Source organism: Haliaeetus leucocephalus, unplaced genomic scaffold (genome assembly GCF_000737465.1).
Source record: "Haliaeetus leucocephalus isolate CR32 unplaced genomic scaffold, Haliaeetus_leucocephalus-4.0 Scaffold577, whole genome shotgun sequence".
Classification (NCBI taxonomy): Eukaryota; Metazoa; Chordata; class Aves; order Accipitriformes; family Accipitridae; genus Haliaeetus; species Haliaeetus leucocephalus.
The window spans coordinates 6,098,281-6,125,563 of record NW_010973013.1 but is presented as its reverse complement, the minus strand read 5'-3'; the positions used below and the strand labels follow the sequence as shown (position 1 = coordinate 6,125,563).

The following is a 27,283-nucleotide window of genomic DNA, read 5'->3' as shown; positions in this document are numbered from 1 at the left end:
CGTGTTTGAACAGGTTTGGCAGTAGCTCCCTCTCTCTGCTCTGATCTGGTGGCTGTGTGACAAAGGGTTTCACTTTCAAAATAATTTGCTGCACTTTGCTAAAATACACCTTCCCATGGTTCTTTCCCAGGACTGGGGGAGTTCCAGTCCATTGCAAACCATGATTTAATAGCATGCCCAAAATGAAATCTAGCGTGGCTGGATAGTGGTGCAGGGAAAACCACTCGGGTGCATTTAGGGGATGCAATTAAAGCAGATCTGCAATTCTTTCAGTGATCGCAGTGCTGTCGACTGACCCGAGAGAGCCGGAGCTTGCAGAACAGGGAGGAGGGCAGAAATACCTTTTCATGGTGCGGTACAGAAAACCACAGGGCTCCAAAAAAGAGGGGAAACCTGCTCCACTGGCATTCCGGCTGTTCCCGTTCACCACCCAGCACCCTCGCTCTGACTAGAGGAGTTTCCATCTTGCAGCGTGTGCCCAGCAAAAGGGAGCCAGACCTCCTGGAACAGGTTTTCAGCTGGTGCAAGGTGTCTGCTCTGCCCTGGCTGCTGGTCCGTACCGAGCATTTCCACGCTGTCCTTAGAAATGCCCGTTTTTCAGTCAACTTTGTGCTTGTGTCATTTGCCGCGCTTAGCTGTCAACTCGGCTGCATGCAACTACGGACTCTGCAGGAGCAAAGGTTTGGTGACAATTAAAAAAGAGCCTCCTAAACTTTTTGCGTGTATTGTCGGTGAAAGTGAGATGACAGACCCCTGGCAGAAAACAGAACAGATGTTGTGAAAATACAAACTAGTATTACAAACTTTGAAATAAGGCGTGAGATCCTAAGGCTGGTCATCTTTCCATATTCCTGAGTACCCATTCATTTCCATGCCAATCTCAATTTTATCACGAGTAATGCTATTCCCAATGCCATAAGAAGACAGCACGCTGTCTCCTCCCCGGTCTGTGGTTTGCTGGGCTAAATCCTGATCCTTCCTATGAAAACTGGCCTCTCGTTCACCCTGGCACAAATAGCTCCAAGCTGAACTCTCCTAAAGGGATGAGGAGTCAGGCTGAAGCTTGAGGGGTTGATGACAATGTCCCTCTCCCTGAGAATGGATCATGGAAATGCGGAGCTGTAGCTGACCTTGGATTCCTGCACCCAGCATGGAAGGGCTGATGGAGCAGGTATAAACCCAACCAAAAAAAAAAAAAAAAAATCCCATTTCCCTCATGCAATTTATTGGTATGGGATATTTGAGGAAGCCACGGATGTAAATGGGACCGAGACTGGAGCAGCACAGTGTTGGGAGATACGGGATACCGGGGACTGGATGGAGCCACGGCTTAATGGGGCTGAGCATCTCTGCTTGTACCGGCTGGGGCAGAGGATAAAGGCAGCATGTGTCCGTGTGTGCTAAGGGCTTCCCGTGTGCAGGTTTGTGGGTTCAGTGCAGCCCCTCGAAAGCAGGGAGTGCTGCCGGGCTCCTCACCTTCGCCAGGTCCGCCGATGCGCTTCCTTGAAATCTTCCAGGTTTTATCATGTGTCGCTCGAACAAAACGCTCCCGGCGTTTCTACAGAGCTGTGTTGCGATTTCAACACGGCAGGGACAGTTTCGGTGTTTCGAGACAGGGTAACGTCAGTGAAACGGCAGGATTTTGAGAGAAGGAGACAGCAGATCTGTGAGTGAAACACGGAGTGACTTGGGTGCCATGAGCAAGTCGGCGGCACCCGCTCTGCTCCCCTGCCTGTTCCTGGGCTGGGTTTTCAGGGGAAAAATCAGGAAAGCAGAATTACTTTGTCAGGGCCTTATCTCAAGCCTGCTCTTCACAATTCTCTGAAGGTTTTGATCTCTAATTTGTGTGCGCTCCAAATGTATTATCATTAACCCACAAATCTTTAAAGGAATGCTTGGTAATGGTCATTAACACCAAGCGCTTTGCGCAGGGCTGGACCAGGGAACGGACCTGGGGTTGCATTGCCAAGAGATTTTTAAAAAAGGGAAAAATGTGTGTTCGGGTTTTCCAGGTCTCTGTGCCAGCCACCCAGCTCTGTGAGCCGCTGCACCGAGGCTCTGGAAGCGCCAGGGATGGATGGGCACAGCCGTCGTCCCCGCTACAGGCATTCGCCTTTACACGAGAAAACGCGTCTCGGTGGATTTGCTGGTGGCAAAATCCTGAGGATGAAACGGGATGTTAGAGGAGGCCCTGTCAAGGAATGTGTCCATGAAAAAAATGAGTGTACGCGTGAAAAAGTAAATCTGAGATTGGCGTTTAAAACAAGCTCCGTGAACAACATCAGAGTTGCTCATAAACCCTTATGCTGCTGAAGTCTCAACGAGATTGCTGAATTGCAAGGGTCTGTTTTGTGGTCTGGGATGTGTTGTTGAGAATCGCACAAAACCACACTGCAAATATCCTTATACAATCTGTTTTGAATAAGTACCGTAGTGTTACTGAAGGCACTTGTGTACCAAGTAAATATTTTTCCAAAACATTCAAATATTTCATTTTTCCATGCTAATTTGTTTCAAAGAGCTCTTCTGACTTCATAAATACTTTAATACTTGCAGTCAACAGTATCTGAAAATGTTTTTTGTTCTTCATGTGTTTAACGTCAGACCCACAATGTTTTAGAGCTGCTCCATTTATTGCATTGACAACAAAATATTCCGACTGATATAAGGAATATATTGTAGCAGTGGTGTACAGGGAATGCAGCTCAGTCACAATGTATGGAGAGGAGATTTACTCTTTGGGTAAGAGAGTACTTTGCAATCTGTGCCTATTCAGTTTTTTGGTTTTTTTTCCTCTTGTCTTTAGGTTATCTGGGGGATGTTAACCAGTGCTAGCTGAGGTATGATGGCAAACTTTTTTTTCCTATTAAGAACTGGGATTCATTTCATATGGGTGGTTGTGGCTCTATGGCGTGAATATATATCTCTTTAGCAATCCTTTTGCACTAAGACGAGTGTATGCAAAAGATTAACATACTTGGGGGCGAATAGTTCATGTGGTAGATGTTACGATGTCAAGGCTGAGCCTCTGAAAGACTTCTATGGCAGCTCTTCTAAAACTCTGAGTACATTGGCTTGCAGTACTCGAAGTGCCAAGTCATTATTCAGAGAGGTTAAGGTGTGAGACAGCTGGCAGGGCAGGAGCACGGGTGTTTTTTGCTTTAAGACTCTTTTCTCCTTTGCCACCAGGTGGCAGCAAATACTAAGAAACCGAAAATCACTGCAGCGCATTAAGGCTCCTTTCTCCTTCCTTGAAGGAAAATGATTCTGGCCATATTTGAGATAGCTGTATTCTTTAGAGTCTATGTCTTTGCCTACAAGTGGGATCTGTATCCTTCTCCAGATAGCTGCTCTCTTCAAATAATTTTTTGCATATTGACGGTACGATCTGTGTTATATTTGTGCAAACCCCTCAGCCTTGCAGAGAAGCCGCAGGGACACAAGCGGTACCCGGACGAGAGGTGTGTTACCCCAGCGTACACTGCCCTGCTGCTGGCACCCATATCGTCTCCGTTACTTCTGGGGAAGCCTTGGACTCTGGGTTATTTTGGTTTAAAGCATTTGTCAAGATAGACAGCGGTGGTTTTGGCACTGCCAATATATATGGCAGGGTTTTAAAGATGGCTTTTTCCCGAGATGAGTTCATTGCTTACAAATACTGTAACCACTTCTTATGACTAACAAATTACCTGCCTACAAGAACAGGCATGTGCCTTTTGAATAAAAACCGAGTAAGGTTGTACTCAAATACAAGTGTACAAGTTCTCTTTTAAGAGAGGAGGTTGCCTTTGCTCTGGGTAAGCTTCTTTGGACGTTTTATTTTCCCTCTGCTTGTGCAGTTACATTGCAGTTTACATTAGGCTATGAATACATTTTTTGTTACGGCTTGAGCGTTTGTTTCTTTGAGATGTCCTTGCTACTCAGAAGCCAGACACTGTTTGTTGTACAATGGATTTTTATTTGTATGTACAGAGAAATAAAAGGCTCGCGACAGCTTCAAATAACTTTTCTCGAAGTGTGGGGTTTTTTAGTTGTTATTGTTGTTGTTGTTTCACCTGAGTTAGGAGGATACAAGACAGGAAGGTAGAGAGCAAATGCATTTGTTGTTAATCCTAAAATACATTCGCATTTTAGAAGTTATCATTTCAGGACAAAGCTTCAAAAGGGTGCTTAGATGCAATATTTCTCTCTATGGAGAGTTGATTGCTGTGTTCTTTGGGATGTTTTCTTATGGTCTCACAACGTTGGGGTTTGCTAGTCCTGAAGCAGGTACAACGAGTGTTCAACTGGATAATATTCTCTGGTATGTGGTAGGCAGTGGAGCAGTACGGGCAACAACTTTATGAAGCCTGGCCCAGCCAAAGAACTCCTGGCCAGTGTAGAAAATTTCAAAGTAGTTGATAAATATTCTTAAAAAAGCAACCTGAACAAAAAAACCCAAACCTGCTAAAATTGTTTCTGATATGCTAATGCATAGTGAGGACTCCATGAGAGGGGAGGGAGGCTGGAGCAATGGGGATGTTTATTAATTATTATTGGTTACGAAGAATAACAATGAAAAGTTTAAGTTTTAGGGACGTTATTGGAATGCATCCATGGGCTTCACAAGTTCAGGTGTCCGCTGCGACCATCATGTCATTGTCTGCCTGCTGCAAAACTGCCTCTATGTTTCAGGGGGGAAGAGGGAGATGAGAAACTCGCTTTTATTTTCTGTTAGTTTAATATAGGTATATTTTTAACAGGTCTAACTAAACCCTTTATGACTAAATTTCCATTTCCCTACCCCTGTTTTGGGGAAATTCATGTTGCTTTGTTGTAAAAACTGATTAGAAATATTACTGATGGTAGCAGGAATTGTGTATTTTCCATTATGCTCCTTTGTTAAAAGTATATTGAGCTAAACGGAATGTTCCTGCAAATAATTACAGTGAAATAGAATGCATTATTGATTAAAAATCCATAAAGAAAAATGGTCAGAGTATGTATCTCCAGACTAATGTCCTCTGCCTGGGAGAAACTGTCATTGACAAGTTCATGGAGCATGTAGTCCTATGCTGATAAGAAAACCATCTTGTAGAGCAGCACAGTTCATTTTTGCAAGAATAAAAATGCTGACACTGGAACTCATTATGTTTAGGAAAAAGGTTTCAAAAATAGCCCAGAAGTTTTGGCTACAACCTCTTAACTTCAACTTCGAAACTTGTTTGTTGCTGTCCGCATTGGCGTTTAAACTGTGCCCTGCGTTCAGGCGGTTTCACTTGTTTCTTCACCTGTAGCAGCTCTAGAAACCTTTCAGGGGGAATAGCATCTTGGGCCAGGAGAAGCAGTGCTGCTTCTGATGCAGGTCCCAGTGTTGGTTATCCTCTGCTCTATACTGGAAAAGAAAGAAAGCTTTTGCATATCTTAATATAAGGGCAGTCAACAAATTTTTTCCAGTATTTCTGACTTGAAATACTTGTATTTGTGAAGATAAACGCAGAATACATTCAATTCCTATTTGATGCCTTGTGCCTCATAGGGAAGGTCCCAGATGCACTGATTTTTGAGTACATTTTATCTGGTCTTCCAGCATCCCTTCTTTCCCCACAATCAAGCTGATTGGCTCCGGTCCTCCGTAGCACTCCATCTCTTGTAATCCCACGCTGAAAGGTGGATCCATCCCACCAAGGGTCCCACATGAGTGCAATTTCCAGCACAGCTTGCAAAGTGGGTTTTGTGTTGGTTTTGGAAATATTTAGAAGGATATAAAAATAACATAAAAGGTGCTGTGAAGGAAGAAAAGCCACTTACCTGTGCAGTCATGAATCGTTTTGATGCCCCAGTGGGGTAATGGGGAGTAATGGGAAAGGGAAGCAGCTGGAAGCTCGAGTGGTATCTGTGAGGTTTTTCTTCAGAGGGAACCAAGTGGCGTAAAAGATGCCTCATGTACTAACTTAATATTTCTAGACTAATGGCAGCATGCCCAGTACTGCCAAGTGTAAATGCCATAGGGGATGAATTAAATACGCTATAATGGTGTTCCCAGAAAGGCTGCTGTAAATAAAGTATAAAGTACATTGACCCGTGGTCTGAAGAACTCTGAAGTGGGGTCTGTAGGTGGACCATCTGTTAGTCTCTAACTGTACATGTAGCAAGAATTTGGGGCATCAACATTTGTTTGGATCTTGCTGGAATGCTAGTTTGGTGTGGTGCAATCATTTTCAGCAGTCAGTCCCCAGTAATTGTATGTCTCTGAAGTGTGATGCTTGAGCTCTGAGATTTGCCTGCCGTCCCATTTATGCTGCTTTTATTAAGTCTATTTTATATCAAGCCCTGACCTTACTTTGGACTTGTATTCTTCCTATGGAGGCCAAAAATCTGGTGGTGGACTGGTGACCCCTTAATGACACCAGAGGAACAAGGGAGAACACACATACCCCGACCTTCATCCACAGCGTCTTGTACCCCTTCTGCTATCATTCCCCTGTTCAGAAAGCACAGGAGATGCTGACGAAGACCTCTTGGGCCGTGGTGTTCTTCGTACAGTAAAGAGTCTTGCTTCTAGCTCTTCTGGTCATCCGGTTCAGTTAGTCCGGTTTTCTTGCATCACCAGGATTAATTTAAAGAAGCTGAAAGTGATGTTCCTGATGGGGAAATCCAGAGACACTGGTGAAACTGCAGCCGATCATTGTATTCAAGAAATATGCTGTGCCTTTGTCAAATCAGCTTGGGTTATTGAACGTAAGGTATCTCTTGGATCCTCACGGCAACAGGGTTTCATACAGCATTTCTCTTTGTGATTAGTTTGAGAGTTGCCAACTTTTCTCCTTCCAGTATATCTTCCTGGAAGATGCACATATATATTACACACACACACATATATATATATACGTATGCATCTGTTGCCTCCAGCCAGGGATACTCTGGTACTTTCTTATTAAGAACACCCTTAAAGGTCACTTGGCAGCTTCAGCTTGTGCCGACTCCATTAGAGATGTGCTTGTATAGCAGACACGAGCAGGTCCAGCACGTTTTTGCTTCACACGGTGTGCTGAATTCTGTTTGTTTCTGTTTTCCAGTCTGTTTTGATCAACAAAATCTTCTCTCAAAGAGAATTTACTTCTACCCTTGCCAGAGTCTCCCAAGGTGTGTTGCTCAGCGTGGGGTTTTTCCTGAAGTTGCAGTGCTTGTTTCTTGGGACCACTGGCTTCAGCTCACCCCGTCTTATCTGCTTCTCAGAGAGAATCCAAAAATGTACTGTACAATATAGCATAACATAATATAATAATATTCCAAGCGATTTTGACCTAGACCTGTGTTCTTACCTATAAAACCACTGTTTACAGAAATACTGAATAGTCTTTTCTGTAACAAAGTGGAATATATGGAATATATTTAGGTCCTTTACGTTTTGCTGTACTAGCTTCATTTACCAGAGAGCCCGCAGGAGCAGTTTTACTTGTTCCTTCACTCCGACTTTGTCTCCTTGAGGGGTGCGGTGCACGTCGAAGTTTGCAACATCTCATTTTATTTTATGATCGTTCTGGTTGTTGCTCGTTAAAGCCCTAGCATCGCTCAGGCGGGCTGCCCGCTTCTGACTCCACATGGGGAGCCGCGCTGGTCTCTTGCTTTCCCAATTCAACATGATGGATTAAAGAGAGAGATTCAAAAATATTGAGGAAACAGTCATGCTTTTCATAAAAAAATGGGTGTTTTTCGCACGTTGACTTTCCAAGACAGCTGCGTGGGCACTTCGGAAGCTTCGCTCCATGGTGGTAGACCCTGGCTACTCGACGGAGCTGCTCAGTCCAACCAGTTGGGTTGGACTCGGCGCTGTGCTGGGTTGATATAAGGCTTTGGGATCAGCCCTTAGTCGCGTTCGCCTATTGATGCCTCTTCAGGCATCTCAGTAAGGCTCAAATTAGACTCTTGGGCTGAGGGATTTGATGTTTTCATGTGATGAATAATGCCTTTAATCTTTATTGGTCTCTCTGGGAAAGCCTCCAGTGTCTAGGAGAGGTCTTATCAGACGAGCCTGATCCCTTGCCTCAGCTCTAAGGTTTTGCTTTTGCCTTTTTAATCTCTCCTAGTAGGTCCATGAGAGCTTGAACGGCTGCAGGAGCGGGGCGTCTGTCACCATCCGCAATTGTTAATACTCTTTGTGTTTCACGAGGCACGTGTTTTGACAAACCTCTGGGTAAAATGACATAGTTTTTCCTTCTTCTCATCTTTTTTCCATCTTAATTTGTCCTTGGGTTTACAAGTGTTTGACAACGGCTGGTGTTAGTGAGCACACAAGTGAGCGGCTTTGCTAGAAGATCTGCAGGAGCTCCAGCTCTCAGGAGGAGATGCTTCTGGAAGGAAAACTGGAGAATGAAAAATGTTACATCAGGAGTAATTAACTCTAGATAGTTTCTGGATGGTTGGTCGTACACTTGTATTTTTTTCTAATTCTTCTCTGTTGATACCTAAGCCTTCCTTGGTAGCTGTCCTAGAGACTTCTTGGAGTTACGAGACTTCTTCCATGCGAATGTTTCTTAACTTTCCTCACAGACGACTTTTGGTGAATTCCTTGCTGCTTGCTTTGGCTGCCAGTACTTTGATTTCCCCCCCAATATAAACACTTCTACTAGATATTATTTTTCCAAATGTGCTTGTATAAATTCCAGAAATGCAGCATACCAAACCCAAACTGTAGTTAGCTTGATACTCTTTTAACAGTCCCATTAAAATATTAGCTTTCCTTTGTAGTAATGCATGCTAATAAGCTGAGGTATGAGAAAGGTAACTGTCTTAGTGTTGTTGGGGTTCAGAACATTTTAAGACAAAGGTACGTCCTGTGAAATGGCGTTTACCAGGGTGATCTTGTGACGTCCAACAGGGATTTCTTACAAGTCCTGTTGCTTTCTGCTTTCAGGCCTTCTGAAAAGCTGCACAAAGTTTATTAAGCCTTGTCTTATATTTGCAAAACGCAGAGACATTTAATATTCACAGTGTCTGGCAGGGTGAATCAGTAGTAGATCTAATGAGAAAAGGGTCTCCCCTTCTTCCAGTGATTGCTTTTTGGGGACTTAACAGTTTGCAGGTATTTCTGATATATTGATTTATATCTTAATTAGAATCAGTAAGCAAGTAGTTACGTATTACACATCCTCTTTAATATGAAAGTGAATAAAGGAATCTTTTCTAGTGCTAATAGGACTGATTCTGTGCTCACCACCTGCAGTGCAAATCAGAAGTAAAACCCCTTGTTACCTGCAGTTTGCATTGGCAAGGTCTGGGTTGGGTGCGATGGACACGAGGAAGGTGGCTGGTCCAAATTGTTTTGTACATATTGGGACCATTACAGCCCATGTCAAAGCCTAAGAAAGTTGCTACGGTTTCAAATTACTTTTTAGACCAGTCTGATGAAATACTAATTAATCAGAAAAATTAGCAGTTTCTTATGAAGGCACACAGATAATGTTCTGCTAAGGACTTCTGAAATATCATCGAATGGTAAGTTTAACACTAAATTCTGACTGCTTTGCACAAGTGATTGCCTTTCTTTATTTGCAGTAACTTCTCCATATGAATGTTGTGTGTGGGCATAATGAGTGTTTTTAAAATAAAGTGCCTTAATTCTGAGGGTAAGAACTTAGGTACTGATAAGTTTACTTGACTCTGATTTCTATTGCTGTGCCTCCTGAAGAAAGGGATTCTCCTTTCCTTTTCTCTAATCACTGACTATACCTTAATTTTCATCTCAAAGCCTGAAATATTTTGTCCTGTCTCTAAGCAATGTTGCAAAGAATTTGTTTTACACGAAACACAGTAGAAGGCAGGGTGTGTGTCTGATTTTTAGACCAGACTACAAACATCACGGTAATGAGCGCTGCGTGATCATTTAGGACAAATTAGTTTTGGTTTGAGAGGGGAGGGTAAAAGCAAAAGAATTACAATTATTGCAGTGAGAATTTAGTGATGAAACCATTGAGCTGTGCACTGAATCCTTTAATTATATCTCCTTAATAAGAATTTTTTTTTTTTTTTTTCTCCTGTTGAGCTTTTGAAGGTTTTGAAAATGGGCGTGCAGGCATTGCAAAGGGTGTGCTCCAACACGGAGCAAATGTTCGTGGACACCATCCTCAGTGTGGAGGAAATTTTTTGCCCCAAGCTTCGTTTCAGGTAACCTGTAAGCCTATTGTCTCATTTCCATGTACTGCTGTGTTCTGAATGATAATTTGTGTACTTTTTACATTGTTATCGGGTGATTCCCCCCCTAACCTACCCTGACACTGTAAGGCAGTCTAAATGCTAATGGAGTTGAAATGCACTACAAGAGCGTATTGAGACTACATCAGCTGTTAGAAAGCAATAATTATTTAAGTATATTGCATGTACTTATGAGTTCATTTATTATATTTGGGAAGTGAATCTGTTATGAGATTTTTTTGAGAAAGAGTTCTGTTTAGTATCTCTTCATAAGTGAGTTATATGACCTATTTCCAGAACAGAAATATATTAACTTAATGTTTCTAATAAACTAATTCAATTTCCATTTCTATTTATTGGGTAAATGAGCAAACGTGAAAAATTAAATTAAATTTGTCTAATTTGTTCCACCATTAATTTTTCAGCTTATGTTTAGAGTATTGAATATATTGCATATCTCTGATTTCTGTTTGGAAAGTGTGGGGAAAAAATAGGCTATGTCAGTTCCCCAGTGTTTTTTAAGAGCAAAAATATTTATTCTAGGGATATACTGAAAAAATAAAAATACTTCTAGAGAAAGGAGCGAGCAAGGAATGTGAGGATGATTTTGAATTACACATTTGTTTGTTGCTGCTCAGCATGGAAAGCTGGAGAATTTAAGAAAGCTTCTATCCCATGGTAATGGTTGTCGTTCCTTTAGCTTGGGTTTTTAAACTTGCATTGAATCGTCATCGGATACAGTTTTACAGTACTAGTTCTACTTTTGGACATTGTAATGTCAAATTTCAATATTTTCAATTTCATTTTAGTTGCATGCAGGTATGCGAAACCATTACTAATTATTTACATCTTTTTGTTTCAGTAATTTAATATATTTTCCTTTAAGTAATAGAAACAGGAAATCAAACCTGTGAATAGATTCAAGACCAAATTTCAGGGTGTTACTAATCACCTGCAGTAGCACTAGCAAAGCGGTTGGATTCTGATGACACTGTTCCTGTAATAGGTTATTGTTTGGTGAAGATAATATCTCTCTGGTCCTAAAGTGACAGCAACAATTTCATTCACACAGACATATAAAACTGAAGTGCAATTATTCCTTTCAAGCAAAATTAAATGGATTGTTATTAAACGTGAGGGTGCCTTAACCTAACCAGAGAAATCATACGAACTGGTCTGTCAGTACCTGTGGGGGAATATATACATAAATATATTTAAAAAAAAAAATCAACCACAAAGTATGGCAAAGAAATACCATCCATCCCCTTGCCTTTCCTCCAACATGTTTGCTAGTGGTTTATCTGCTGTTGCACTGATCTTTCAGGGAGCTCAACTGGTGCCCCCTGCTCTCTCTCCTTTCTGAGTAGGAGTAGAAAACCATACATAATGCTTAAGCAGGATTGTGGATAGTAATAAGAAATGAATATGATTTATAGCTCCACTTCTTACACATTTTTTTATATTATTAGCGTACAATATGCTGCTAATAATTTGCGGCTATATGAACCTAACAATCTGTCAGCTGGGGAAGATTATTGGCGTATTGAATAATGGCAGTGCCCTCTGCATGGAGAAAGTGGTTCTCCTCTGTACTGTGTTATTTTAGTGCAATTTTAATAGTATGGCATAAATAACTAATACAAAAGGATTGCATTCTTTTGCTGCACTGTGTTTTTTAGTATTTTATGATTAACTTAAAAAACAGGGGGATCAATATGGTGTGCTTTCAGCAGACAATTGTGCTGGTCTAAAGAAGGTGTACGGCCCCAAATCTGCTTTAAAATACTGTCGTTTGAAGACAAGTCAATTCTTTACATACAGAAAAGAGAAAACCTGTTGCCACAAGCCACGCGTAGAGCCATCGGGAAAGTCGCTTGCTCTGCTGGTACATCCCGGCAGTGACGGCTTCAACAGCAGCAACCTGCTGAGGGTTCCCTTACTGCTACGGACAAACTGCTGAATGGTGAGGTCACTCTGTGATGTCACTAACTACCAATTAAGGGCAACGTGTTGTTTATTTTGTGCTGCTGTAATGGTAGTCATCTACCATGCGATACACGGGCAAGCATCAACTGCCAAGCCAAGGAAAGAGCCACCACCCTATGGACCGTTGGATGGGATGGCCGTGCCAAGGGGCAGATCCAGACCTCCCAGACCCCCGCTGTATTTCTAGATGTGCCCAATCCCTAAGAAATAAGTAGCTTTTGCAGCAGAAAACCAAGAGTGGTGAGTAATTCCCAGAGTAGCAGGTCACCGCAGAGAAGGTTCTCCTGGGAACGCCATGATCCGCACGTGGCTGGCCGCACTTCAGAGCAAAGCTGTTTAATACAGGCTAAGGATATTTAAAACTGCAAAATAATCAGCAGGTGCTTGATCTTAACTGTTAGGAAAAGGGGATCATCAGCTGAGCTGTGGTTGAAGCAGTGTGCAGACTGAGGACTCTGCTTAGGCTGATGAGGACGTCAGGCTGTAGCAGATGTTGAGAGAGCTGCTTTTCTTCCTTCAACTTTCCGGCAATGAAAGATGGGTTGGCAAAGTAGTCAGTTCCAGAAACGTCTTTAAATCCTGCCGTCGTAGCTTTTCCAACAATACGTAGCTTCCAAGCTCTGAGCAGCATGGATAAATTGGAGTATCAAAGGAACCAGTGTTTGTTCCCTAATCCTCGTTAGTAGGGAAGGATGCGGGGCAGAGGGGCAAGTTATGAAATAAGATGATTTTTCTGGTTCAGTATCTTGGTGAGTGCTGGTCAACGGAAGGAAATATTAATTTTGTCTGCAGCTCACGTGTTCACTTCACCTCTGTCCTGGTTTTGGCTAGGATAGAGTTAAATGTCTTCCTAGTAGCTGGTATAGTGTTATGTTTTGATTTAGTATAAGAAGAATATTGTGAACACACTGATATTTTCGGTACTGTTTAGATGAAGTCAAGGATTTTTCAGCTTTTGATGCCCAGCCAGCAAGAAGGCTGGAGGGGCACAAGAAGTTGGGAGGGGACACAGCCAGGACAGCTGACCCCAACTGGCCAAAGGGGTATTCCAGACCATGTGATGTTCACACCCAGTATATAAACTGGGGGGAATTGGCTGGGGATTGCTGCTCGGGAACTGACTGGGCATCGGTCAGCAAGTGGTGAGCAATTGCATTGTGCATCACTTGTTTTGTACATTCCAATCCTTACTATTATTATTATCATTATTATTGTTAGCATTATTTATTACCATTATAATTATTTTCTTCCTTTTCTGTCCTTTTAAACTGTCTTTATCCTTCATCTCAACCCAAGAGTTTTACTTTTTTTTTTTTTTTTCCCCCCCAATTCTCTCCCCCGTCCCACTGGGAGGGGGGAGGAGTGAGTGAGCAAGCGGCTGCATGGTGCTTAGCTGCCGGCTGGGGTCAAACCACGACAACCTCCAAATTCCAGACAATCCTGGATCTAAATGCGCACCGCGGGCACCCAGTATTGCTGTAGAAGGGGTTGCTGGGTAATATCAAATATCTGTCTCTGATTCTAATTAAAACATGTTTTTTGCCTGCCTACTTAGGATAATGGAATAGAAGATTTTAGAGGCACCTGAGCCTGTATGTGGCAATGTAATTTATACAGCCAGTCAGCGACATAAAGCAGTGCCAAAGCACACCGTTTGTTATGAGCATGTTATTGAATGATAAATGCTATTCTTTTAAGCAAACTGAGTAGTGGAAAAAAATAAGTAGGATTTTTTTGTTCTTAAGGTAGGATTTTTGTTCTTAATGACCACATGAGAAATGACCAGAAAATGTTCCATAATGTCTCGCAAATAATTAGCGACTTTAAATATTTGCAGTATTCTGGAATTGCTAATACTGAGGAGATCTGTGACAAAGGAGCAGAAAAAGTGAGCCCCGTGTGTTCCACAGCTTGTGGTGGTGATGAAGAATGTTTGGAAATGTTACTTAAAGAAGGCTCCAGCCCAGATGCTCAAAAGTGCCTGACTTTTGGCTGCAGATCACATTCTCGGGTGTGCAGCTTTCAAAAAGAGTAAGTTTACCTCTTACATTTTGAAATTATTCATAACTGTGTTGGCCTTCATTTTGCCTTTTTTTTTTTTTTCTTTTTTTGGTTTGATGTGCAGAGTTTCCCTGCCCTCCTTCCTTAACTCTTGAGATGACAAAGTTACACCTTTAGTACCCGGATGATGTGCGGGGTTGGGGTCACACACAGGAGCTAAACAACTGTGCTGAAACCTCTCTGGGAAGCTCAGCAATTTGAAGAGAAGTCTTGTACAACATAATTGCAGTCTAGTTTTTGTGCTTTCAAAAGGCCGTATCAGCCCATCTCTGTCTTCTGGGAACTTGGCTTGATGCTGTAATTGAATCAAGCAGGCTCTTAATTAGTTAGATTCTTTTCAGTAAGGATGACTTATTGAAAAACACTGATTTACTTTCTCTGCATGCCAGTGTTGTGCATGAAAACAAAGCTACATAAGTTTTAGACATACATTTATAACTAAAGTTTCACCCCCCACCACGTTTTGTACCTTCCCTGCTTCATTATTCTCGCAACAAGACCACCGTGCCATGCAAGCAGAATATCAGTTCAACACAATAGCTCTAATGAGGACTTGAAATTATTGAATGATAAATTCTTTTAGATCATGACTGAAGGCATATTTTTGCATGGCATGTGGTGCACGCCCCCCTGCTGTACACCAGAAAATAAAATAATGGTTGTTTTACAATGCAATGCCTATAATTGCTGAGGAAAAAAGAACAGAATATAAAAACCTTACTCTTGAATATACATATATACATACGGTATGTCAGTGAGCTGCCTTCACATCCTTATTGTTGACTTTTCCTTTAGTACTACAGATTCTTGTTCCTAACTCTACAGGAATTAATTCATGGCAAAGTACGGTATTATTCTGAAAAAACTTATGTTACTCTCTCTGAGTTCTCCTTGTCCTCTCACCGAACAGGTTCAATGCATAAAATATTATTTAAAGGATTAAATACTGTCACAGCTCAGATCAAGACGTAGCATCAAATCTCAGCCGCTTCGTGGAAGTTTTGAGCTTTGCGTACTGCCTAGAGCTATAGCATCAATGAGTTTACAGGTTTTGATGGCGACTTGAGTCCATGCATGTGAGACTGCTTTATGCTGGAAAACAACAGAGAAATCAAGAACTTTCATGTAGTAGAGAATACATTTGAAAAATGATTTTTTTTTTTTGTTTTGTTTTGTCTTTGGCTCCTTGCCGTCTTTCAATTAATATTTTGCCAGAATTCAATTTAGTTCATGCTTTACAGTCAGTTCTCAGCATTGTGAAGTGAAGTAATGCAAGTGGCTAGTGTGCCTCAGGAAGGAAAACATCTTCATAAAAGGCTTTTAAGTCTTCTTTAAACTCAAATTCTAACTCAGTATCTCATGAATTTTTGATAGCAGTGAATTTAGTTCATCCTCTATTTATAAAATACCAACAAGTTATGCACTTGATCGAAAACCATAGCTCTCGGGGCTGGCTTACATTTATTTGTGAATCCTTATTTCAGTGTCTCATTTTTTTTCTTCTTCTCTTCCACATGTGACTGGCTCTGATTTACTTTACTTTATTTAAGGAAGAAAAATCAAATTAAGCAAGCAACACTTTAACCGTTATTAGATTCCAGAACATTTTTATCTGCAAAGGTCCTTAGCCAAAATACTAAAATTTAAAGTAAGTGCCTCTTGCAACCTGACTCCTATAACCAAGGGAGGCCAAAATAGAGTAGATGTGGGGAGGGTGTCTGAGAAGTTACCTGGTATGAGAAGAAACCTGTTCTTATTGAAAATACTGGTCTTGAGGTGGTGCACCTCTTTTTGCTGAGGAAAGACTTTGAAAGAATTAGTGTGGCTGGGATATTCTTTGCTGAAGTTTGCAGTTGCTTTTGAAGTTTCTTTAGTGGTTGTGGATATGGAGTATGTATTGATCTCAAATGTTAAATGAGACAAAGTGCTTCTAAATAAGTATGATTGCTTTTCACTCAAATATTCTTGAAAATTACCTGCTAGTAATTAATAGGATTGCACATTCTTACAGTTGGTTTAAGAAGTATTTTAAAAATGCTACCAAATGTTGGCAATCAGTCTGGGGATGGTACTTGAATTTAATAAATAACCTGCCATTTTTGCAATTTTCCTAAAAAAAAAAAAAAAAAAAAGCCTGCAGTAACATTTTGCTTGAATTTATCCCTCTTCAACTAGAAGGGCTTATTTCAGGGGAGAAAATCAGCAAGGGGGTGGTGTGGGTTTTTTTGCTTTTTGTTTTTTAAAATGAAGAATGTCCCCCTGACTGTGCCTATAGTAGCCCAGAGTGTCTGGGGTCGGGTCGTGGGTGGCAGTGGGTGGCCTGAGGCAGGAGCTCGTCCACATCCCAGACTGTGCACGGGAGTTCGCCCGTCTCGATAATAAACAGAACGGGCTTCACCACATCTCCTAAAAATGACATATCAGGTTTGCAGTGAAGTGAAGGCTTTGGATTTATTGTTAATGATTTTCGCTGCAAACTCCTGGAAAGTGTCTTTAAACATCCCTGGACATCGTGTTCTGTCCTGCTCTTGGTGTACGATACAATAATTTAGCAAAGAGAGACCTGATAACTGTACTAAAAATGTGCTATAGCTGAGGCCGGTAGCTTCCAGATCACTTCACAAAAGTGATGTGTAGTGGAATTACTAAGTAAAAAGGAACACACAAATTATTGCTCAGAAATTCATCCGTTGTTCATTATTCTGCATTAATTATAATACAATAAAATGTTGAAATGTGATTTGCTGCTAACTGCAATGAGGGCAAAAGAAAGCAAATTATTTTGGCAACATCCTTCTGTCTTTTATCGGGCACAAAGGAAGGAGTTACTGTGTGAGTTAAAATAGGCCCTGTGGATTCAGTGGCCTTGTGAGTATGTATGACCTTCTGGTCTGTAGGCTTGGTTATAAAATTGAGGGTAGAAAGAAATAGTACTTAAAATCATGAGCTCTTGCTTGACAGCTCTTGCACGCTTAAACTCCATCACTTTCATTGCATCCTGTAAAATGATTTTAGTATTTTTTTTTTAAATCTAAAAGTAGCAATTATTTTTTTTTTAATAGAAGTTCGGCGGGTGGCAGAGCCTCCAACAAACACAGCTGACTGCAAATCCTAAAAAAGTTCCCAGTATTAGGCCAGTCCCTATTTCTGAGACGCAGTGCTTTGATATTTCACGCAGCATGGTTTTAAGGAGACATCTAAGCAAGCTGGCACGGCGTTGCCTGCCTAAGAGAAGCCCACAGCAGGCGAGGAATGGTGGTAGCATCCCTGGGTTACGGACATGGAGGTTTGCCGGCAAAGGATTTTTTTTGGGAGGGGAAGAAGAAAAAACCACCTAAAACCCAACAAACACGTTCAATGTAAGGACTGTCGTATTTGAAACTTGTTTTGTTTTGTTTTTTTTAATTTTAAGCTGATGCTGCCTAGAAATAACTGCAGTCATGAGGCCTTGGTGGGTTTTTCTGTGGTTTGGCAGGGGGTGTCTTTGGTAAAGGCAACTTACTTTCTCAGCGGTAATTAGCAGAACTAAGTGGCAGATGCTTTCTGTGGTGCCCCAACAGGATGTGCTGTTCCTTGTGTTTCTTGGGTTTTGATTTAATGAATATACTCCTGAAACACGCAGTCACCCTACTTTGGGTTAATTTAGGATATTCTTCGTAACGTGAAAAGTTTCCTTTATTCTGATGCTGCTTAAGTTACGCAGTTGAAGCACACGAGCAGCATGAGGAACGGCTGCCTTATCTGCTCTCGGGTGGTTTTAATCCGCTGAATTTACTGTGCAGACCCTGGTGAGCAGATAATACCATGTTGCTTATTTAAATATGGTATGCTAATCTCCAAAGCTCTTACCTGGCTAGTTTAACATGTGCTTTCAAAGGATGGTACGTGATAATTAGTTACCATGATCAGGTTTAGTGAGGGTTATAGAAAATCTGGAATAAAGAAATTAATGGGTGAAGGCTAGATTCGGCAAAATATATTCCCCCCCCCCCTTTTTTTAGGAAGAAAGCTGTAATGAAAACTGTTTTATTACTACCCTGGAGAAAAGCATCACTTCTCTATTCTTACATTGAATGTCTCGTATTTGCCCCCAAATTTTGTTGAGCAACAAGAATAATTTCGAATGCGTAGAAGGAGGTTTGGAGAGATAGGAGATGAAAGTAAAGTGAAGCTGTGCCAAGGTTAGGAGGGAAGCGAATGGGTATGGTTAGAGATCGTGTGAAACAAAACAACAAGGCAAAAATACCAGTCTGATTTTTGTATTTTTCCCACATAGAAATAACTGTGTGGTAATGTTTAGCTCTTAATTAGGTCCTATAGAATTAAACTTGTATTTAAAATCAGAGAGTATTTGTATTTTCCTCTGGTTTTTGTTATCCATGAGAAGATCCTTAGACTTCCATGTTTATGAGCTTTTACCAACATAATTTAAGATGTATAATGTCATTAAAATGATTACTTAACTATATGAAAAGAGCAAGATTTTAAGATTTACTTAGTTTTAAATATTGATTTATATTTCGGATACCGTTAAGATGTCAAAATGTGTTTCAATAAAACTTTTTTTAGCTAAAAGTTACATTTAAAAATGTTTAAAAGAGTTTGATGTTATGCTTTTTGTAGGTTTAATTGCATCTAGTGAAATGCTGTTATTCATTGGCATTCATGCTTTTCTAAGCAGCAGTCAGAGGAGAATACTTAAAGCTTGGTATATCTGTGGCTCTGTAGATCATATTTATATATAGCAGACTAAGTGTAATTGCAAAAGTAACCATACTACACAATTGTAATTCCAACACAACCATACCTGGCTGCCCATTTATACCATATATAGTGCTTTTTAATTTTTTGTTACATAATCCACAAACGCACTTATACGGATTGCTTGCCTTGTTGAAAAATCTGCTTTTTAAAATAGTGCTTGTCATATCATAATCTAGAAAATGGATGTTTTTGTAAGCTCAACTGCAGTATTAGCTATTTCATCCTGGAAAATACCAGGATGATTATAGATGATAAATGACATTTATGCACATGGCTGATTAACTGTCTCTGGCTCACTGTGTGAAGCAGTAGTACAATGATGTACTGGTCAATCTAGTGCACTGCTGGTTTTAATGGCACTGTCACTAGTGGCAAAGCAAAGTCACCGTTTGCTTAAAGAGAGCTAAGCAATCGGGTCTCTCCCTTGTATGCTTTTTTGGTAATTGTATAAAAAATGATTTTCTGCTGGTTGCAGTCAAACATGAAGACCCTTAAAATTGAAAACAGAAATAATTTTTAAAAACCAGACTAGAAAGTGCATAAAATAACCTTTGACATGAATCTCTTGGAAAAAAGCTAATTATTAAAGACTTTTGGTCTGATATTTTTGTGCACTTAGAGCATTTAGTTGCCTGTTTAGATGGAAATTCAGGAATGCATACATCTCGGCAGGAAGCTATTCTGGGAACTTACACGGCTTTTTATCATACATAACTGTAACAGTTGCTCATACCTGCTGCATTACCCAATTAAGCTATCGTTGAAAGTTCTTCACATGTTATAAAGATTTGAAATGTAAGTCAGACCGATTTTGGAATACGTACAAGCGCAATCTCTGTTGGAAAGAGAGTTTGAAACACTTGTTAATTAAAAAAAAAAAAAAAAGCTAAATATAGTTGATCTGGCGCTTTTTTTTAAAATTTTTTTTTAATTGATTCTCCAAATGTGACGGAAATGCTTATAAAGCCCTGGTAACAGGAGACCTTATTAGAGCTTAGGTGGAATAACAAAATGCTGCAGAGGAGGGTGCTGCCTACTACTGAGGCATGTACGTTTGTAAGCAGATACCTCTTCTTCCAGTCTAACTTACTCTTAAAAAGTAACAGAGGAAGATCTAATTGCATTAACGAGGGTTATGCTGTCAAAATTACTTCAGAAGTGTCTTTGATGGTTTTCTGTCCTTAGGATGTAGATTGATAAGGATTTGTTAGAAGATAACAAAGCTTTCTGTGTATTGTTCCCATTATTGTTTTTATGCTACTGTGTAAAATGTTAAAATTTTTGTTATGTAGGATTTGCCCTGTGAATGAGGATGACCTTAACTTCTTTCTGGAACTAATGAGCGGGGAGGGACTCCCTCTAGTTGTGGAGAAAAACCTTTGAGGCCACAGAAAGAACGCTGCCTGGGTTGCCAGCAGTCCCTTTGGTAAGCGGTACAATTAGCAAAAACCCCTCTGTAGACGCCGGTTTCCAGAATCGAAGTGGGAAACAGCTCTTTGTGCTGATGCACGACAGCAACAGAAGGTCAAATAGTCGATAGTAATTTCATGTCCAGAAAATGGGGAGAAGAAATAGTAGTTACCTTTGTAGAAAAATATATGTGTGAATGCATTGGTGTTGCATTCATACTCGGTGTGTTTCGAGGAGCTATTTTTCATATGAGCTACTGCGTCCACCTCAAATTAATGTGCGCACCACGCTGAACGCTGTGGGAAGTCACTGGGATTCTGTCTCGTGAGCCCCAGTATGTGCGAACGCAAGGGGACGGTGTCGTTGCAAGCGTGTCCGTATGAGTACGTACGCAAACGTACACAAACATATGTTCCCAGTGCAGTTCTCCGAGGTTAGCTGAGGAACTGGGAGATGGTGACATGGCCTTGCTCTTTGTTGATTCCCTTTGATGCCCAAAGGGAGGTGGGAGATATCCCACTGACTTTGTTTATTAGTCTTGAAATTTGATTTGTATTTACAACAAAGTGTCTAACCTGATATCTTAGCACTTGATAGTCATTAAAATACAAACCACATAAATTATCATAATAAATATTTACAGCTTATTGTCAATCCTATAATCAATATGAGGTGAGCCAAAAAAATTCAACAGCTGTTTGTCTGCAAATGCCACCCTCCAGAAAAGCAGATTTCATGTATAGACTTTGCCATAGGACGTATGTAGTGTTATTGAAAAAATTGTGCTTGAATGCCTTTGGTAGTGACTAATTTCTAACAAAATTCTTCTTTGAAAGGTGCTAAAATTGTGTTAATGTTATTAGAGAAGAGTTTCTTCGTAATATTATATTTAATGCTAATTGGCATAAGTTTTTTTGGAGTGACAAAGGGGGGTCACCTGGGGAAATTTGGAGTTCTTTCTTTGTTTCCTTTGCTATTTGAAGCTCTACATATGAAAAGTATAATTACTGACATTCATTTTTTTGTGTGCATGCAAGTTGCTCACCTCGGTGAACAAAAGCCATGAGAGTGGGTCCGTAATTAAGTTCAGGCTTAATTACGTTCCATGAGAAGCAAGGATGTGGCGGGCAGCTGGTACTGCCCAGGCTTTTTTGAACCATCCTTGGAAGTCTTAGTGAAATTATAGCAGATGAGCAGCTACATCCTTGCACAGTGGGCTCAGTATCCAGTAACCAAACACAAAGAGAGGAGGTGGGGTGGGGGGAAAGTAAAAAGTTTTCACTTTTTCATTCTTTCAGCCTGGACTTGTCACCCTGCCCCTACCACGCAGTTTCCCTCTGTCACACGGTAGAAGCAAGGTCTTAGGCAGTTGCTCTCTTGGGGATCAGTATATATAAGATAACCTGTGGAAGAATGGTGATGTTGATGCCTAATTTATATTTTTTTTAATTTTATTTTTATTTCTGGAATGTGATGTCCATGTTAATAGTAAGTGGGTGTTGCTTGTGCCTTGCTGGCACTGGAGTACGTACCAAAGAGAACACGGTGCAGCTAGGGTTTAAGAGTAAACCATTATCCGAAGTTAAAACTGAATGTTCTTTACCATTTAAAAAAGGGGAAAGTCAAGTTCCAAAAGTAAGCAATTGTGAAATATTTCAGAAATATGATTTCACAGTTTGCAGGAGCTATTTAGGACATTTATCTGGGTTATTACTCGTTATTAAATTTTCCTTTTCTTCTTTGAAGTCTGACTGTCTTAGCATTGCTCGTCAGAGATGATAAATAAATCTCTGTCTTACAATACAAGGAAGTTACCACAGAATCTGCAGTACTTTTATTTTGCTTCTTCATCAAGTTGCCTGGAAGTGGACTCCCATCTTTCTAATAGAAAACACCATTTTGTTTCATGTGTATGCTGTGCTATGCTTCATATTTGTCTTTCCCTATCCTGAAGGTTATTCAGTGAGGTTTGGGGGTAAAAGGTGACACGACAAAATAATTTATCTTTTTAGAAATGTTTAAGCTTTTTCTTTGAATCCCTGCAATATCGTTTAAAAAAAAAAAAAAAGAAAAAAAAAGTTTTGCTTCGAGAAGATAGTGACTTCTTGCAGCTGTTACATTGATCACTATTGTCCTTTTAAGGAGGAGTTCATTTTCTTCTAGACTTTGGGCTTTTTTAGGAAGAGGGGACTGTGTTCTTACAGGAAAAGAAAAAGAGTGAATCTTTTCCCTTCATATGTAGTGTAACTTCTGAGCTGCATGGTACTTAAAATTTGATAACAAATTGGAAACTTTCAGTGCAACCTCCCTCTTCTTTTCTGCCTTGAAAGAACTTTTTAGTGACCTGATATGTACGCAGTCATCTTCAAAGTATGCTATTATGATATGAAATAGCAAGTGTGCAATGGAAGAATTTCCCAAGAAGCTGAATTCTGCTGCTGCCCGAAGTAAGACTTTCATTTTACAATAAAAAAGGTAAAGTAAAACATATGAATATTATGATTGAAGTAAGTGAAGCAAACATCACTTTCAAAAACCTTTACTCATGTTTTTGCCTGCAAATACAACTAAATGGAATTGTTTTGCAGTGAATAAAGTTGAAGGCAGGTCATTAGGGTGGTAGGCTGGAGCTAAGATTTGATTTGGAAAGCTACTGCTTTTTTGTTTGAAAACAACATCAAAGCTACAGAAGTGCAACAGGCATTAGTGCTTTTTGGAGACTACCATAAGCAACCACATTTTTATTGGTGACGATGTGCTAAAATCCCTAGCTTTTGATTCACAGTATGATAGCAGTATAATTATCCTACGCTTCTTGCCGAGACCTCTGTACTTTATTGATAAGTGCTATGACTTGCTGTTTGCCACTGGGAGTTCCAGCATTAATCTCCTTGTTCAACACAGGAGAGTAACTAATACTTATCCGTAGTTGTTACACAGCATCAAATGTGCAGCATGTATAGTTCCTATATGCAATGTTGTATTCAATTACATGTTATGATAGGTCCTGATCTATGAAACGGACCCTGCCTTAGTTTCTGGGAGCATGATTACGAGCTGTTGGCCAGCTGCATTCACTGTGCTTTGGCTTCTGTAGCAATAAAAAACGTTCTTGCTGAAAGCAGGTCACGTATAATTTAGGTATTGGATTTTGTTTGCAATGACAATGTCACCAAGCTGCTTTGAATGTTAAGTTTTTTCATTAAAACAACAAAAAAGAGAGTGTTCTAAAATTCTGTATCATTGGAGTGATGATGGTAGATTGGGCTATAGATAACAGTAGACTCTTACTTTTCCACAAAGAACATAACTATTACTTGCCAAGAACTATTGTTCTTAGCACAGTGTTGCTTGCAGACAAACGGTCTCCACACTTTGTCTACCAATTTTAAATTCAGAAATATTTTGGAACACAGGAGCCATTCAGATATTAGTTCCAGGCTTTTAGAAGCTGCGAATATTAGCTTAAAATTACTCCTCTCTCCCCTGTTCCTCCCTCTTGGTTAGGAAGTTAAATGAAAATTATGATTTTAAAACAAAGAACTGAAGAAATGAGTGGTTTTTTCTTCATGCTTTGAATATTTAGAATTTATATTTTTATTTTCTCTGATTCTAGGAACAGTACTTATTCTCATGCAATCCATCTCAGGAGCTAACTTTTTAAAGAACGTATATACCAAATGTTGTTATATAACATGTAATAAATGCCATGAGATTTATCAACATTACAGATAAACTTTGTCTGGATATCAGAAGAATTTGTCTTGTCTTTTCTTGGGAGGGATGGCAGCCCCTGCAACCACAGTTTCTTTTATATAATTAGAATTTCAAAGAATCAGATGAGGTGTGTGGATTTACAGAGAAAGTTTGGGAAGGCCTGGTTCCCAGCATAGGCAATAAGTAGCATCTTAAAGGTCTTAAAAAAAAAAAAAAAAAAAAAAAAAGGCAGAGATACAATAAATAAGTAAAGAATGTTGCTTCCTTTAGAAGGAAAGTCTGCAAAGTGGGGACTCTAGGTGTCCCTCTGCAATGTGAAGCGCTCTTTGTTGTGGGGAGCATATTCCATGGGATAAGTTTTCCAACTCCACGAAGAAGATGGGCTTGATCATAGCAGGTGCCTCTCTAGCCTGAACCATATAAAAAATAAACAAACTGAAGCAGATTTTTTTTTTAATAAGTAAGGCAGAAATAACTGCAGTAAATATTTTCAATTTCTTTGGATAATCCAAGCGGGGAAGCAATTCTAGAAGGGTTCGGAGGCACTGGAGTGCTTGTTGGTGTTAACTGGTGCCCAGAAATATGTAACGTCAGGTTTGTGCACGACAAAAGCACATACATACAGGAAACCACAGATGCCATTTTCAAATGAGAATATGTATTAAAGACTGCCAGTTTATTCTTGACTCATACCATATGCTCCAGTTTTTGCTCAGATGTGCGAGTTATTTGTCGTGCCTGGAGTACTATTTTAGGAATCGATCTTAATTTTAGATCACTGTTTTTATCATCATTTTGGGAAAAATTGCTAAATAATATATGATTTTGGTCTTAGATGAGCATTCGTGAGGGTGATGATAGCTTGTATACTGAGATTAGTGCGCTGCTTTGGGAATTGGGTGCGGCGACCTTCTGCAGCTGCTCCCCTCGCTCCTCCTCACCGAGGTCCTTTTGACTCCTGGCTGCTCCCTAATGCCTGTGGTCAACACCAAATACGTCCATTTTTGAAAACGACTGCTTTCTTGGGCTGTATCCCTGTCAAGGGAGGAGGTGCTTTCCCCACTTAGGTAAGCAGGCAAAACAAGGGCCATCCACAAGGCGGTAGCTCGTGTTGATCTTGGGAAAAGAGACTAAAGGAAAGGCTGGAGCAGAGGACTCCAAAGGCAAGATTATTCTAACTATTTTCCTTTCCCGTGCTGCATCTTGGAGATGACGACAGGGGCTTCCCCCCATCCCGACAGGAATAGATTGAGTCTGCTCGGAGATGCAGAGGACTTCAGGCTCATTCCTATCTGGGTATAGGGGACACACATACACTTTTGTTTCCCAATTAAAGCTCTCAATTACATGCATTGCTGTATTTTCTAAATGCTCTTGTTGCTCTGCTGCACTCCTGTTCTCGAAGTAAAGGTCAGCCAATTACTTATGGAAACCACATAACCACAGACCAGACATTTCGGGGAACGGATAGTGAAGATGCAGTGGGTGATCGTCAGTTGCTAAATAGACAAACAAGAAGATGAAATACCATCTTTTAGTACTGAAAAGGTTATGTTAAACTCTGATCAGAAATTGTTTTTATTTTCCTGTCAGCCAGCAGACATGAAGTCATGTCTGCACCTGAGTATTTTGTTAATTAAATTAACCTTTTCTTCCATAACTTGCCCCTTTGGCAGTTCACCAAAAAGGCAGAAGCTGTCCTCTGCTACTTTTGATGCCTTCTTCTCTAGCTTTTTTCCTCCTTATTTGAACTTTTCTCATAGCCAGGCTCTCTTTTCCAGAAATTTAGCCCCGGCACCTTTTGCCGGCTCTGTTGCTACCCACCTGCTCTCTGCCATTGAATGCTGTTGGCAGAAAGCCTGGCGCAGATTCCTTTAATGTTTTTCAGCCTGCTTCAACTTTAGTTCAATCTATGTTCTTTGTTATTGTATCACACTTATAACATCTAAAGAAACAGAAATCTCCTTTGTAGGAAGTTTTAAGGAAGCCTCCCCTTTTAAATGAGCCTTTTTTTTCCTCCTGCAGTCAAATTTTAAATCAACTTTCTAAAAGTTATGAGGCTTGACTGTGACATTACAAGGTCCATTTAGAAAGAACTCGATATAGTCTCTTAGGTATATATTCCTTTAAATATATTCATGTTGTAACTGGAAAAAAGACTTGGCTTAATATTCCTGATTTGGTTTAAACCTTCAGGTTATTAAAGGCGCAATATAATTGCGGGTGACCACAACCGTTCTGTGCTGGCAGAGGGCTGCCAAAGGGGTGTCTCTGTAAATGGGAATGAGGGCAAGGCGCGTCGGTCTCCTGCAAGAAACGTCATGAAAGATAGTGAAAAATCAGATTTTCCATGAAGGAGTCAAAGGTGTGAGTGGAAGAAAAGAAGTCCTTCTGGAGGCTGCAGTTTGGTGAAGTTTTGCTAACTCTGCTGTCGGGTCTCTCTGACCATATTTGCGACAAAAGTGTCAGGCTTGCATTAGGATATGCTACTCCTGAGTATTGAAGTTTGTTTTTTGAGTGAATGCGCGTTTACAGGCGTGTTTGTGTATTTCTTAGCACACTGCCTATCCTTACCCCAATTGTTTAGCAACGTTAGACACAGTGAGAACATCTGGCATTATATATCATAAGACCGAGAGAAAAAAGTTTCCCGAGGACTGGTTTCTCATTTCACCTTGATGCATACAGGCTAACATGATTTATATGTGTACAAAATGTAATTAGGAGTCTTAGCAGGTTTTAATACATCAAGCGAAGTTAGTTTAAAATAACTTGAACAATAATAGATGACTCAGGCTATTACTTAATATTTATTCTAACAGAGTCTTCCCTCATGTTGCCGGTTTTGTTGTTATTGCTTGATTTGCTCCTTTCTAGCCTTAATTCTTCTTGATTTTTGGTAACGCGGCATTGGCTTCTCTCTCCCCAAGCAGGCTGGTTGGATGAAACTTTCTGATAAAAGCGAAAATGTTAATTTTATTGCTTCCCTGTCTCATTTTTTTGTTATCTGGTCCATTTTAGAGAGTGAGCATCTACAAGGTGACTGGTTTGCCCAGGACCTTGTCCCCAGGACTGGCATCTATCAAGCGTGAGCGCCGCTGGTGTAGTGGTATCATGCAAGATTCCCATTCTTGCGACCCGGGTTCGATTCCCGGGCGGCGCATCAAAAAAA

General features: G+C 40.4%; 1 non-coding gene across 1 annotated transcript; it reads left to right on the top strand.

Annotated features, from left to right (window-relative positions):
* The first annotated feature begins 27,203 nt into the window (after positions 1-27,203).
* Positions 27,204-27,274, top strand: TRNAG-CCC. Its single transcript has one exon. It is a non-coding gene; the product is annotated as a tRNA-Gly (tRNA).
* The last annotated feature ends 9 nt before the right edge of the window (positions 27,275-27,283 follow it).